This window comes from Rhipicephalus microplus, chromosome 3, assembly GCF_043290135.1.
Source record: "Rhipicephalus microplus isolate Deutch F79 chromosome 3, USDA_Rmic, whole genome shotgun sequence".
Taxonomy (NCBI): Eukaryota; Metazoa; Arthropoda; class Arachnida; order Ixodida; family Ixodidae; genus Rhipicephalus; species Rhipicephalus microplus.
In genome coordinates, this window is record NC_134702.1 from 51,634,776 (window position 1) to 51,651,109 (window position 16,334).

Here is a 16,334-nt window from a genome sequence, read left to right on the forward strand (position 1 = left end):
TGTGACTAAGTTAACTTGCATGCATTCCGTACGCAGGAAGCCCTAATTGAATTCACCCTCCGACTCTGGGATTTCTTCCCACATGTTCAATTTTCAACGCCAGCTTTACCTTTACGAATAAAAAAATTTAAATCCATCTTTGCGTCACGCATCATCTGCGACACAACTACCTACCTAATTACCACTGCATATAGCCTCACTGCCACTCCTGTGGTGGCTGAGCACCGCGGGCCAACGGCGCTGAAAGGGTGGGGGGAGGGGAAAGGGGCACTCTCGCAGGAAGGGAGCGGTTATTTCATGGTTATTCATGACCTATGAGTAACCCATAGAACGCCACTACAGGATCTCTCTCTCTCTCTACATCATTCGCAAATTTTTGTATGGAAGCCGGGAGACGCGCGCGTCTGCTTGTTTCAATCGCAGGGCCTCCGCCGTCAATATACCTTTATTATTTCTCGTTTATTTTTATGTACTCGTGATTTCGGGCGACTCAGGGCGTGTGCCGTCTGTGTACTCTCGGGTTTTGTGTGAACACGAAGGTCGCCTTGTCCGGGACAAGTTTTTTCTCGCGTTTTTTTTTTTTTTTCATGTCGGGAAGAAAAGAAGTATGAGGTCTCTACGAATGGCGCGCGGTTGACGATGCGAGGTGGCTTCCAGAGAAGTGATTTGCGAGGCCTTTGTGTGTCTGCGCGTAAGCGGGTGAGGTTTGCCGACGAGTTTGCGCGACGGTGTACGCACTCAACGTGGGTGCAAGAGAAGAGAAAAGAAATGCCATTAAAGTTAACCTTACGTGCCGCAAAACGGTTAGTGAACGGACGCCTGCGTTTAGGTCGTCCAGCCATGTGGACGGAGCGTGGATGACCGTACTACGAGTAACGCCTGCCCCGATGACATTTATGCAGGAAACTGGCGCGGCGTAGTGGTGCATCACCGCGGCCCAGCCACTTTACTGGTTATACACGTGGCCGGCCAATTTCGCATACGTAGTTTTGTTTTCAATTTTTTTTAATCACTATCTCATTATGGTGACGCAATTTTTGCGTCTGCATAATTTACCTGCGTTTTGCCTTCTACATGTGTGTTTTTATTTTGCCCTGAGACGAACGCAAGAAAAAGAGAAACGTAATAATTTCACGAGTTTTGCGCACAAAAATCAAGATATAACGATGTGGTTCTGGCAAGTTCGACCACGTGCGCTGCTTTTAACGTGCACCAAACCATTTGTCGGCCATGAAAGTGTGGCCGGATCTAATCCGCGTTCTCGGGGTCAGTATCCAAGCGCCACCGTACTATTGAGGTGGACTCTAGTTAAAACAGCACAAAAACAACGCGTAGTGATGGAAAGAAGAAGGCTAGAGATTATTACTACGTGAATAGGACGCCACAGTCATTCTTTTGCGCTTGAGAGAAACGGGAACAGGGGATAATTGAACACGCTACAACACATCACAGGAACTCATGGATATATGACAACGTAAATGGTGTCGTAGATCGATATAACATGAACACAGTTATTGCCTGTTTCTTGAAGCGCCTACGGTGGTACTGTCGTCGGGATATCAGATATACATCGAGACTGTATATATACTGTGTACGCCAATTGTGTATTTGTAGTGATTTCAATTATGTTCTTTACGTGTTGGTTGTTGGTATTGAGGCCAGGCGCCTATCAGCGGCGGGAATTATAGCGACTGCCATGTGTCAGTGATGAAACGTGGAAGCTAGACGTGTAAAGAGGAAGCTTGGGATGAACCCACACTTGTAGCGAGGTGGGCAGCTATGAATCATGGATTCGATGCCCGTAGTTTTGTGGACAGTCACCGCCGCGGTGTGGTTGCAGCACTGCACATACATGTAAAGAATATGAATTAATGTTCGGGCGTGTTTCTCATGGAAATTGAGTGCGACCGTTGGAGCAGTGATATTGCGTAGCAAAATATCTTCGGGCGAGAAGCCACTTACTAGCCTTTCGCTGACATACCAGGCCAAGTATCCGCACGTTCTTCTAGCACCTCTTCCACGGCAACTGCATAGAGGATTTGAAGGTGGTCATCAATTATCTGCATTTAAACTTGGTCATCAATCATCTGTACGAGTTAAGACGTCGTATTGGGTAAAATATAAGACAAGGAAAGGCAAGTCCCTTAATGAATTGAGTCAACTCCACACGGCAAACAGTTATTCGGACGTCTTGTAGAAGGACGAATGAGAGACAAAATACTGAAAACAAAAAGGCAGTAAGAAGGAAAAAGAAGAAGCAGAGAATGAGAGAGAGAGCGCATGTGCACGGTCAGCGTAGTGCTTTAGTAGATCAACACCTTTGGCGGATGTTTGAAAAAAGAAGAGTTCATGATTCAGAGTACTATACGAAATCTACTATTGAACGCTAAACCAACCCACAAAACGCTTGTTTGTTTATAAAAAAATTACAGCATATCCACGGAGTGCATGAAGATGAGTGGGCTGAAGCGTCCATCCGTCCGTTCATTCTTGCTTCCATTCATCCGTCTGGGCATCCGCCTGTGCGTCCAGCCGTGCGTTCATCCCTGCGTTCATCCGTGCATCTATCCCCGAGTTTCTCCATGTGTCTATCCATCCATCCATCCGTACTTGCTTCTCTCTGTCTGTCCATCCGTCCATCCATCTAGTGAAACCTCCAAGTACCACCATAACGAATCTTTTCATCATCATCTTCAGCATATAAAAGTACCGAGAGGTGGCACTCACGCACTTTCTTACGGCCTGCTGTTGGCGTCTTCCCACCTTTCACCTCCTCTAGTTCATGGCTATATACTAGTTCACTGTATTCATGGCACTGCAGCCAAACACTCGCTAAACCTGTGTGTTTAGAAGAAGTGTTTAACGATTTCAAGTACTTCGTACTCGACTATGGGAGAGCCTAAAGCCGTTCCTCAGGTACTACATTACCGACGAGCTTAACATACTGTGACGTGCACTTTGTTCGCTAAACCTTGCTAAAACCGAGAAGCCAGGTTACGCTTAGCGAGTTTAACATGGCAACACTTTCTGGTCAGATAGTGCTCAAAGGGCGTCCTTCTTATACTAGTTGTTTTTTTCAGTAAGCATCAAATTCAAGGCAAAAGGTATTGAAGATTAAGTCACCACTACTCGTTTTTGCAAGTTATTTCATCAAAAACAACTACCCTTTTATTTATGATTACCGTGCGCTGGTTTCCTCCTCTATTGAAAAGGGTGCGCGTACTACTACTACTACTACTACTACTACTACTACTACTACTGCTACTGCTACTACTGCTACTACTGCTGCTGCTACTACTGCTGCTGCTGCTACTGCTGCTACTGCTACTGCTGCTACTGCTACTGCTGCTACTGCTGCTGCTGCTACTACTGCTGCTGCTACTACTGCTGCTGCTACTGCTACTACTGCTGCTACTGCTACTACTGCTGCTACTACTGCTACTGCTACTGCTACTGCTACTACTACTACTACTACATCGTGGACGCCCGACCCACGGCATAGGGAGTTTCGCCCCCCAAGAAATTTCTGGGGACGCTTAGGACTTTCTTATTGAGGGAAGGCTAATATCTCAGATGCCTCATAAACACGAAATTTGACCGGCGTCTCTCGTCGGCGTCCCGTGTCTGCAGCAACATGAGTCCAGCAAAAAATCATATCGTGATATCGTCACCAAATGACGCCACCGTCGGCAAAATTTGTGGAGTTGGGCAGTGACGTCATCACTTTACAATATTGCTTGGTCGAAAGTGGGCCAGTAGGTATATCCGGGCGGTATATCCAGGAGGTAGGGCTATATTCAGGAAGTAGGGCTAAACAAAGTGATGAGCCGGAAGCTTACGATGTCTGCCATCTTGGAGGCACCGGAAAACCACGTTAAGTCCTGACCACACTTTTTCAAAACGGCAGTAGAGGAAATTTACTATTCACTTTCCTCATCAAGGAAAATCACAAATTTCAGAGTCTGAATGAATGAACTAACGGATGAATGAATGAAAATAACTCCCATTAGGTTCAGCGAGAGGTGACAATGTCGCACCCGGCTTAGTCCGACGCCACCTTCTGAGAAAGGGTTTTTCGCCTTGCGTTTCTAGCCGCCAGGCAGCGCACCGAAGCATGATCATTCCAAACTTCTGTATAAAGCTAGGTATGCAGCTCGTTGTGGTTGTCGGCGTGCTTCAGCTAAACGGCTCCCATCGATGCCACAATACGATCATTGTAACACAAAATACGAGTTTTAACGGAGACTCCGGATTGACGCCACACGTCGTGCTACTCGCCTTTGGCCGCCACGCATTCGAACATCGCATGGCGCACTGTTTCTTTTTTGCCACACTTGGAGCAGCGATCGATGGGAACTGTATACACCCTATTGCGACAGTCTCTGGCGAGTGGGCAACGCGTCTCACCACCGCAGCCGGTCAAATTATCTAACCACTTCCGGCATGTGATTAGTGCGCCATGTTCCCCCCTTGTTGGGCCTACATATCTGTTCCTCGTTGTCGGTAATGGTTCGACCAATCAGCATTTCGCTAATCCGTGCGTGTGCGAATTTCGCAAAACAAGCTTCGATGGAAGCGTTGACGTCAACTGAATGCTCGAGGCGCCCTGTTGCTTTATAAAAGGCATGCGGGTATTCCGCTTGTGGCCTTCAAAGCCTCGCAGATGTCGATGCCGCTCGAATCGTTCTGATTCAGCACAATGATAAGCTAAGGCCAGGATAATCATTAGCCTGGAACAATGTGTGAACTTGTCTAGCTGGCAGTGGCTTTGTGAACGACGGTACATGAGTTAAGAAAACTTAAACATCACAGGCACCAATAACGTTTAAACAGAAAATTTTCTTGTTAGAAATAAATTAACGATGATGACAAAGCAGACTTCGTTTACTACAGAAACATGAGTATGAAATGACGAGGAAAAAACATGTGCGATTGATGTTTCACACAAACGAAAACACGAAAATTGCGTCGTCATGAAAAGACTAGTCCACACACACACACACACACACACACACATATATATACATATATATATACATACATACATATATATACACATACATATACATATATATAAATACACACATATATATACACATGCATATACATATATATACACATACATATACATATATATAAATACACACATATATATATATGTATATATTTATATATATTGCTTTCTAGGGGCGACGTGCGTGTGCCTGACGAGGAAGACGAAACTGGCACAAGTCTACGACAAAGTCTGACTTTGACGAAGTGACACATATTGAAGTATCCAACGTGATTAAACATTTACCCTCTGCGTCTCCTGGCCCAGATGTAATCACAGTACCCACGATTAAAATTCTGTTAAGTTTATCGCCTAGTGCCGTCGCCAATGTTACTCCTTAAAAAAACTCATGGATGCCGCAGGATTGGAGGATAGCAAAGGTCATTCCTATATTAAAAATCCAGGTGTAGGATTAACGGTTGATAATATCAGACCCATCTCCCTAACATCTCACATGGTCAAACTAGTAGAGAGGATCCTACATAGCCGAGAAAGTATCTGGATGGCACACAATTAAGTAATAAAACTAAACCAAATCGGCTTTCGTAGTGATTTCTCTATTTGGTGTGCCCATGCTGATTTAGAGAGCCGAATACAGCTCGCTCGTAAAAGAAGGCAATACGCTGCTTTAGTAACGCTTGACATAGCCAAGGCGTACGCCAGTGTGGAGCACTTCATTTTGTTAAACACGTTAAAGATATTGATTGATATGTGGGGTTTCAGGCTAAAGATATTGAATTTCCCACAATATTTCATTGAGCGGTTGGCAGAATATTTAAAATAAAGAGAATTCTACTGCGTCAAGAATGGATGTTCCTCATCTAGATTTAAACAAACGCGCGGAGTTCCCCAAGGAGCAGTCTGATCTCCAGTGTTACTTCACGCTTTAATGAGCACAATTCCAACAGACCAAGAAGTTACTGTCTACATTTATGCTGATGACATTGCATTCTTTGCTGCTGACTGATATTTGCTTACTACAACTTAAATTACAAAGATATATTGACACGTTAGAAATTGGGTTGTAGTCGATTTCATTATCATTAAATGTCAACAAAAGTGCGCTCTTGATGTTTCCACTTGCCGACCCAATTTCAATTTTAATCCTATATGCCATCCAGCAAGTAGACTCTATAAAATATTTGGGAATCATTCATAATGAAAAACATAGAGTCCGACCATAGAGTACATAACTACTAAGACACAACGGGCCTCAGGCTTACTGCACAGGCTATGTAACCGAAAATATGGGTTACGGAGGCACACCTTGATAATTTTGTACATGTACATGCGCCCTATCATGGAATTCGGGTGCATACTATTCTCGGGTGGTCCTGCTTATAAAAACAAAACCTTTAGTTGCCTTGAAGCGAGAAGCACTGCGAATGTGTCTGGGTCTCCCTAGTTTTGTGGCTATCAACGTACTGTACATGGAAGCGCACTTGCTTACACTACTTTGTCGATTTAGCACTTTGACTGTACAAGTATTTTTAAGATATTAGAGCTTACCGGCAAGAAGATTTCAATATGCTCTTATCACAAACCCAGACACCTTCTTTCTTGCTCATTGGGTACGGTTTCACACACCCCAGATAATGTTTGTACAAAAGAATCTACAAAGTATAAATGTGAACATTAGAAATGTAATTGAGACTAATGACTCGTATTGCCATGTTATAAATTAATATGATGATATTTCTCCCCCAAACGCCAAGTTACAATCTCTCAAATTTTTAAATAACATATTAGATTACTTGGAGCATTCAGAAACTAAAAGTATAATAGTCACAGATGCTTCAGTGAATAATAAAAAAGGCAGGTGTTGGCATTGCTTCTGGTTCGCTTGACTGGTCCTTCTCAATGAGGCTGCCTGATTTTACTCCAGTTTTTGAAGCGGAGCTCGTGGCGATTATTTTAGTTCTTTGAAAACTTCCGTCAAATCAAAACAACGCAGTCATAATGACGCATTCTTTTTCAGCTTGTGAAGCTCTGACATCTTCTGAGAACTCTCGAATTCTAAGGACATTCAGAACATTAGCACCACCACAGTTGAGACTCCTGAGGTTACTATAGGTTCCGGGACACTGTGCATAAAGATTAAATGAACTGGCCGATTCCTCAGGACAAGCTGCACCTGATGGCCCAATTTTATCGATACTGCCAGATGTTGAATATATTACAGCAATAAGATATCGAAAATCAGCAATCTGCACTGATATGATAGAAAAAGTAGCTACATGGACAGAATATAACCACCTCAAGTTTCCATAGCGACCCCACAGGAACCAGTCCAGAAAGCTCGAAGTTTCAATTACCAAATTCCGATGTCGTGTCCCCCCCCCCCCCCCTCTAAACCTGCATCTACACAGAGCTGGTCAGACAATATCACCCCTCTGCGCATTCTGCGGAGAAATGGAATCATAGAACATTATTTTTTGTATTGTCTCCGATAGGCTATACTTAAAAAAAAGGCTTCTAGGTAATCCATTTCTGAAAATAGACGTTACATTGACGGCGGAAACTGCACTAAGCTTTGGTGCCTCAGTTTTGGGACATTGCCACAGGGATGCCTTCAATGCCGTTTGCGAATATATTCAGGCATCCGAACGCGTACCTGTGTGATCTTCAATCAAATAATTATTATTTATTACCCCCCAAAATTCTAAATGGTGAGGAGGAGTAAACGCAGCGGAGTGGTAATCACAACACCTGAAATCTCAAAATTTCTCAACTTGACTTTTCCATTTTTTTTTCGTTTTTTGAACTTCTCTTGTGCCACTGTGCCCAATTTGATGAAGATCGCCGGACTCTCCAGTGTGCCTTGAACAGACTCGATGACCGGCCATTTAATGAAGCAAAGATCTTAGGAGCCTGGTCGCGCAGCACATCAGCACAGAAAGCCACACGAGCCCTCCTGAGATACTTGTCAGCAACTTCATTGAGGGACCGCCTGTGAAACTCGGCATTGTGCGTGTGATGTGACATGTATCTATCCTTCTCTCTCTCTTTTACTCCCCTCTCCCCCTCCTTATGTGTAGGGTAGCAAACTGGACGCATAGTCTAGTTAACCTCCTTACCTTTCCTACATTTCTTCTCTCTCTCCTCTCTTTTTTCGTTTGCTCTCTTTTTATGTGGTTTTTCCTTACATTAGTCCTATTATAATACAAATTCATTACACATAGTTATGATGCTTACGGAAAAAATGCACACGCTTTCTTGGCAAATCCCCCTGTGTGGGTGGCAGCCATGAGTCCAGGGAAACAAACAAACAAGCTCGATTGCTGGTGAACTGGTCACCCCATTACCGCTGGTTTTAAATACATCTAATCTCCAGCCTCATCGATACGGCGTCTCTTCTTTTTCGTAACATATTTGGTGAAGGTGGAACGTTCCCCGTCTTCGCCACGAAGCTTCGCAGTGGCCGCACCATTGAGTCTCCGGCCATGGCTACCAATGACAACAACCCGTCAGCGTCTCCATCTGTAGCTCCAGCCACAACATACCGGACGATGCCCTACCCCCGCGATCCCGGTACATTCTCCGCGCAACCTGGACTTGACGTCAACTACTGGCTCCGTATGTACGAGCGTGTTAGCCAGACACACCTATGGGACCCTACCATGATGCTCGCCAACGTAATATTTCACTTGGACGGCACCCCACGTGTCTGGTTCGACGCCCATGAGACCAAGCTCACCAGCTGAGATATCTTCAAGGAGCGACTGCACGACATCTTTGGGGACCCGTCCGGTGGCCAAATGGAAGCGCGAAAAGAACTCGCCACTCGTGTCCAGTCCTCAACCGAGTCGTGTGTCTCGTACATACAGGACGTGCTCGCGTTGTGCCGGAAAGTGGACGATGAGGTGGGCCATATAGGGTGGGCCACGATAAAGTGATAAGGACGGCCACATACTCAAGAGCGTCGCGGGCGACGCCTTCAACTTGAGTGTGTACACCAACGTCACGACCGTAGATATGATTATTAAGAAATGCCGCCGCTTCGAAATGGCCAAAAGCCGCCGTGTCCTGCCTTAAATTACGCGGCTACCAAACACGGCTGTTAAATCAACCTGCACCAATCTCGGTGCCGCACCACCCAAGCAGTACAGCGTGACAAATATAGTCCAACGGGAGATTGAGGCGTCAAATCCGGCACCACTTCCTCCCCTTCCTCTCCGCCATGGCACCGCATAAACGCCTTCGGTGGTCTCCGTTTCCGTTCCGTTATTCAAGCCGTAGTGAGGCAGTAAATTGAAAAGCTCGGTTTTCCTGGGGCCTGCTCTGTCGATATATATATATATATATATATATATATATATATATATATATATATATATATATATAATATGGCAGTAATATACATGGCATTACTGGCATTACGTACATGGCACTAGGCGTACATGGCATTACTGCCTACACCAACCAATACAAGAGCTAAGTTTAGGAAAAGTTAACGGTTTTAGAGTACTTGGTACTTTACTGTGGGAGAGCAAAAACCTGTCCTGTGGGCCTTACATTTCACGAGGCCGTGTGAGCATGAATGCCTACACTAAGTCACGTGGCGGATAACGAACGGCACATAGGTGGTGCGCTCTTGCGTACTGATTAAAATCCTGTCTATAGGGAGCCCAGCAATGAAAAAATACCCGTGATATACGCGTGGCACGGAAGTTACGCATACAGACGGTAAGAGTAGGCACAAGAAGGAAAAAAAAGGGGGGGGGGGATAGCCACCGTCTCCGCCGCGCCAGCCTGGCGTCAGAAGCCGGCATCAACTTACGCAGAACCGTTCAGCCATGAGCGTGAGCGCGGAAAAGCAAAAGAACCCCCCCCCCCCCCCCCCACGCTAGCTGGGCGCCCGGCGTGACGTTCATCGTCGCCTGCATGCCGTGGCATTCGTGCGTTGCCATTTCGTCCCGCTCTCTTGTGATGGTCGTTTTTCCAAAAGACGGTCTGAGACAGAAACATTTTCCAGTGCTATATGACACACTTTATTCAAGATATCCTACATCTCTCTGCATTTGGGCATACACTGGGATGTGCGGTGCCATTGTTACTCTTTTGAATTCAATGAAAGAGTACAGACAACTGTCCGTTCATCAGTTGTCGAGGTATGACACTGTGTCATGCACTAAATAAAAGAGTACTAGTGCATGCGTGACAGCTTTCTGAAACACTGGCCTATGTATGTTCATGCTCGTGTTCTACCAAACAAGTTGAACTGATGCTTTTGGGAAATCATGGTAAAAAAGAAACGAACCGAAGGCCGCGAGACAGAAAAAGATCAAAATTGAAAATGTATTGGTCGATCTTTGATTAGTGGTTGCGTAATTTGGTGATGAACATCAAGTACAAAAGTCAGAAGTCAGGTGCCGAAGTCGGCAGGAGAGCCCCGCTGCGGTGGTCTAGTGGCTAAGGTACTCGGCTGTTGACCCGGTCGCGGGTTCGAATCCCGGCTGCGGCGGCTGCATTTCCGATGAAGGCGGGAATGTTGTAGGCCCGTGTGCTCAGATTTGGGTGCCCGTTAAAGAACCCCAGGTGGTCGAAATTTCCGGAGCCCTCCACTACGGCGTCTCTAATATTCATATGGTGGTTTTTGGACGTTAAACCCCGCATATCAATCAATCAATCGAAGTCAGCAGGATAGCGTATGTCACTGACATTTGCTCACTCTTTTTAATATTAACTACAGTTCTCATATTCGAGCATGAATTTGTAACAGTGAACCATGACCAAGACAACCAGTGTTTTGCTGTGGAGATAATGTACCAGCTATAAAATCCCACGTTTTTTAAAGAGCAACTGCTAGCAGTAAGAATAAATATTTCGAGGTTCATTCTGCACCATTTCTTGACCCCAACTGCATGCCGACGTTCGCGAAAGAGATGTGCAGAGGACTATTTATTTATTTGGAGGGAGACCGACCTGTTTGTCGCTAATTTGTGTACGTCATACTTAACCTTGGCGCGCGTTTCGGCATTCACATGAACAACGACGTGATTCTGAATAAAGGTAAGAGTAGCCACATCCCATAAATAAGATCAGTTAAATACTGAAAACGAGTGAAAAGCACTATACAGCAAAATGTTGCGCATAAATTCTAATTGCAGAAATAAGTAATCGTTGAAATGCTAAAAAGGTGCTGCTGCCCCAGCCTTCAGCTCACGGCAGTTCGCGCTAACAAAATGCAAATGTTAGAGCAGGCACGCTAAAATACCCATGACCCGTTTACGTGCGAAAGCGCATTGTCTTAAAACAGCTGAGAATAGGCTGCTGTCACTGCCACGCGTGTACTTCCCGACACAAATCAGCAAAATTTCTCACAGCACACGCACGTGGGAGAAACATACGGAGGTTTCGACAGCTAAACACAGCCTCGTCCGCGAATTTCGGTGAGCGTAACACCCGCAGTTCACGGGGAAGCACTAAAACGACGCACAAACACACGTTAATCGTTCTTGCGGAACGGTGCACCATAAACCGAAGTCGGAGCCGAAAGCGCTCGCCGTGGTTGTCTCGAATTCCTGAAGCCCTACAAACTATTCGCCGATCAAATGCATGCACATGGCACAAAAACAGTTCAAGGTTCCGAAGACGGTTTGCAAAAACTCACTTGGTAGATATATACCCCTGCAAAAAGACTCGCCATCATGCGGTGGCGCTGTCGTGCAATAGGGAAAACATTTGCTTCACATGCATGCGGTCCCGAGTTCGATTGCAGAGCTCTGTTTGCTTTTCATGTTAATCTCGGAAATATCGGTAATTGTGATACTAATGGTTTTCTAATTACCTGTAGTCGTAATATCCGCTGCATTCTCGGCGAGAAGCCACTCTGAAAAGTGTATAATAGTACTTTTTTCCCGCCACTGCATCAAGGCCGGGCCGCCTACAGGAAGTCACGGCTAAGCGCAGGCCGAATCTTGAGAAAAAATTTGACCTAAAATCCCGGCTATTCGGAAGGCCACTTCAAATCGGGCCGGTTTCTCTGTAACACGACTACGGAGCCACCTATAGAAGCGGTGATAATTTGACTCGATTTTCTGCCTGCGGGCGTGTATGTAGTCTAGCCAGGATTTGGTTTTGAGTGTGCTGATAAATCGCTAGGGTTGACATCACAGCTAACCTTGACTGTGTTTACACAAAGCGGTCAACGATTTAGAATACTCGGTACTCCACTATTTGGGAGAGCTGAAAGCCATCCCCTGGTCCTTACACTTGAGGCCACATCGGCAAAAATTACGCTCGGGCCGGGCTGACTTCGAGCATGCAAAGCGCTTCGCAATGCGTTCTGAAAAAGTGTTAGACGAGTGCGAGTACTACGTATACTCAACTGCGGGAGAGCAGTGAACCGTCCCCATGACTACAATGACATCAAAAGGACACCGAAATGTGTGACTTGAACAATTGTTGGACGACTAGACAACGAGTTGTTTAAAAAAAAGTTGTTAGCGATTAGCAGTACTTCGTAGGGTACTATGGGAGAGCAAAGAGCCGGCCTGTGGGCCTCACACTCGAAACCCTTCAAAACTGTTTGTGCGTGTTTAGAAAAAGTGGTTAACGATTTCGAATACTGGGTACTCGACTATGGGAGAGCCTAAAGCCATCTCGTGGGCCTCACATATGTACAGTCGACTTCTGTGGAAACACCGTAGCATTCAGCGTTTACTTGCGTGTTTAGAAAAAGGGGTTAACGATTTCGAGTAGTGGGTACTCTACTGTGGGAGAGCATAAGGCCGTCCCGAAAGCATCGTAAAGAGGAGGACTGCTTGTTAGAAAATTGTCTTACTTGTTTCTGCGAGAATGTTTCAGGAATTCTGCACATCTTTTGATAGTGCTTGAGATAGTTGATTTCACCATACGTAAATACATCTGTGTCACTGGTTTCTAAAAGAAATCTTGAACCTTCGAGCATATTCTATCCGAGATTCTGACACCAACGCTCAGAAAAGTATGAATAGTTTCGTCCGAAGAGAGGCCTTTTTTATTTTCCGACGAGCACAATATTGAAACCAGCAAAGAGGGAGTAATTAGGAATTGAGCGAAAATCTGCTGGCACGACTATTTTACAGTGGTGAAAGTCAGCCACACAATGATTCTCTGATTGGAGCGTATTAGGGTTAATGGCTCGTAGTCCGTCTGTGCGTCCATTCGCGCCCTGGAACGGTGCCAGCTGTGGCCCCTCCTTCTTACGCTCTCTCATCAATCAGGTGATTGCCGAGAGAACATAAAAAAAGAAAGAGAAGGCACTGTGTAATCATACTGATGATCACCGGCTTTCGCTAGTCACGCTTTAGAATTTACAAAGTGATCTTCAGTTTTAATTTTTGGGTATTTAATGACGACCCAGTGCAAAGCCATTCCGCAGTACACCGTTCGTCGGCTCTGGCACTCTTCTCTTCGTAGGGCTGCGCCAACAGCATCGCTTTATAGACCGGATCACACATATCTCGCAGCCAGGCGCCTAAGCTGCCGGCGCATACTCCCGCATCCAGACGGCCTTGTTGTTTTGAACTGCCAAGGCGTTTATCTGTGGCTCGAAGGTAATGTGGCAAGCGGTGCCTCTGGAACCTTACCCCCGTATTCTAGAACGTCCCTTCACTCAACGCTTCACCTTCACTTGAGAAAGCCGATGGGAGCGCCATCTTTACGCACGGAAAGTCACTGCATGTCAGCGATAATCTGCTGCGATTCTTGAGTAGCGCAGCGTCATTTCGAGCCGAGCTGTGGTGCAGTGCTCAACTCCGTCAAGTGAAGGGTGAAAGTCTAGTCGAGGAGTGTTTGTGAATACGGGGGTTAGAATACGAGAAAGCGCCTATTCACGCCGCTACCACCTACAAGGAGTCGTCTGGACACCACTGGGCCATCTTTCGATGCAAAATTAATCTGCGCGAGCGGATGGAAATACTCAGCGCTGCCTGGGAAGATCACATCATGACGCGGTAATAGTACCGGTGCGATGTTTTCAGATTGCACAGATTTTCATCCGCAACGACAAAAAGGCGAGCTCCGCCGCCAGTGGATAATCGCAATCAGCAGGAAAAACCCCCGTAAAAGTGTACGAGTAAGCATACTTATTGCGTTTATTCAAGCGCGACGCCAGCTGTCCAGCGCTACCACCAGCGATTTGAAAGCAGTATACCTGTTGTATGCAGCATCAAATAATTGCCGTGCTCTTTCGTAGGTCACTGCTAGTAGTAGGATATATTAAGACTCGCGCGTAGATGCAACAACTGCGCACGTTCAGTACAATTGTAACTTCATACTATCACGTGGCAAGAAACGTGAACGGCGCGGAAACATTTCGACTTAGTCGAACTGCGACATGTTTTGACTGCCGCTAAGCGAATCTGTGCTTTCAGCTGGCGTCACCATAGCACTATAAAATCTAGATCTGGCTTGCACTTTCGCACCACTTGTTTGTTCTGTGTGTCCTACATGACTGGCAAATCGTAAACACACGCGTTGCATGAGCGCAAGCGGGAGAGGGTTTCTAGCGCTACGTTGACGCCGGCTTAAGCACGAATTCCGCCTTACGTCAGCCAAGGCATGTGGCAGTCCGACTGAGTGGAAAGCAACGCTTTCCGCTGTTGGCGTTTCTTTCCACCCTGATAGTGCGTACCTGACGAAGTTGCTTTCGCAGTCGGCAATGCACGTGCTTTAGACGTTTCGGACTGTCGAGGAAGGTCTTCTCGACGTTTCACATGAAAACAGCACAAAATAACAGGAGAGGAAAAGTGCGAAAGATGCTTACAACCAGGCTCGGATTGTGAATTTTCGCGCTTGATTCGCGGAGCATATGCTCGCGTGGCAGTGCAAGGTGTGGCTTCGCCGCGCTTGCAACAGATGGCGCGACACGCATTTTCAATATGGCTGCGCGCACTCAGCTCGCTGTGTTCTCGTGCACAAGCAATTTTATTTGCGATTCAAGGGCCTTGCAGTTTTGCACGGCGTAACGGGAAACTAACAATGTCATAAAATGTCGAACGCAAATGCCCGCTTGCTTTCATGCATGTCAGTTCACCGAAGCACCGTTCCTTCGGCGATGTGTGTACAAAACGGCACAGCCAAGAGGCCAAGATGGCTGCACTCGAACACGTCCGTAAAATTAGCTATATCCGAGAGCTACAATATGTCGTCGAAACAGAGCGACGACGCTGTCGGCTTTATTAGTTGGGAGGCAACCCTTGTATAAAGTGCACATGACCTAGTTGGTTAACGCGTTTCTTTACACCCTGATAGTGTGTACTTGACGAAGTTGCTTCCGCAGTCTGCAATACACGTACTGTAGACATTCCGGACTGTCGAGGAAGGTCTTGTCGACGTTTCACACGAAAAAAGCCCAAAATACCAGGAGAGGAGCGAGAGGCCACTGGTTCGAATGCACGGTGGGTGCCTTGGCATTTTTTTTCTTCTGTAATGTTTCGGTGTGCCTTCACTACATACATACATATCCAGTACATGACCGTGACGGCAAAAATCAGCCGAGAGAGTCTATATAATTGCTATCGCAACAAAACAGGCATACATGTATATTTTGGAGCGAAATGACGTGAACCACTTACCGGGATTTCATGGATGTCCGGAAAGAACACGAGGCTTGCCTGAGTGCTGTTAGCGTGTTGTTTGCGGAGCTTGTGCGCACTGGATTCGGCCATCCGGGAATGGGCGGTCGTCGTCTGCATCAGCATGTGCTTCTGACACGCTTGCACGTTTTTTGAGATTCCGAACGTGTTGTGTCCGCATATTTCAAACTCGATTTTGCACGATATTACGTTACGTTGCCTGGCGGAGCCAAACCATTTCGCATTTCAAGTGCGGAGCGCTTCAGGGGGACGGGCTGCCGTATGGTGCCATATGCGGTCGTCGTCGCCTGGCGTAGCGCTTCCTTTGTGCCATATTGAGCCCGCGCTCGTGCCAAGGAGCCACGTTTTCCCTCTTGTTCTTCGAGTGCCTTGATGATAGATCATTTGTCATCACCAAAAAAATAAAACAATCAACTGTACCTGGCGATAACTTATCGTGACATTGGAGCGAAGGTGATGCAGGAGCAGCTTCCGCGCCTGCATATCACTCCGCAAGTAGTACGCCAGATTGCGGCTCTTATCAGGTTCACTCGCTCGTATTGCTGACGCCTTCACAAAATTATATACACGAAAATGTGTACGAGAGAAGCATTTAGATTGTTCAGTGTATATTTTAGCACGATATCACGAGTATGTTTTTCTTGGAGAACTAACGTAACGGCGCATGTGCGGCTGCGCACTGGCCCACTGCGACATGG

General features: G+C 46.2%; 1 long non-coding RNA gene across 1 annotated transcript; it reads right to left on the bottom strand.

Annotated features, from left to right (window-relative positions):
- Positions 1-1,332: 1,332 nt before the first annotated feature.
- On the bottom strand, positions 1,333-16,066 carry LOC142803051 (uncharacterized). The gene is made up of 2 exons (XR_012893995.1): positions 15,616-16,066; positions 1,333-2,026 (listed from the first exon to the last, which is right to left on the bottom strand). It is a non-coding gene; the product is annotated as an uncharacterized LOC142803051 (long non-coding RNA).
- Between the last annotated feature and the right edge of the window lie 268 nt (positions 16,067-16,334).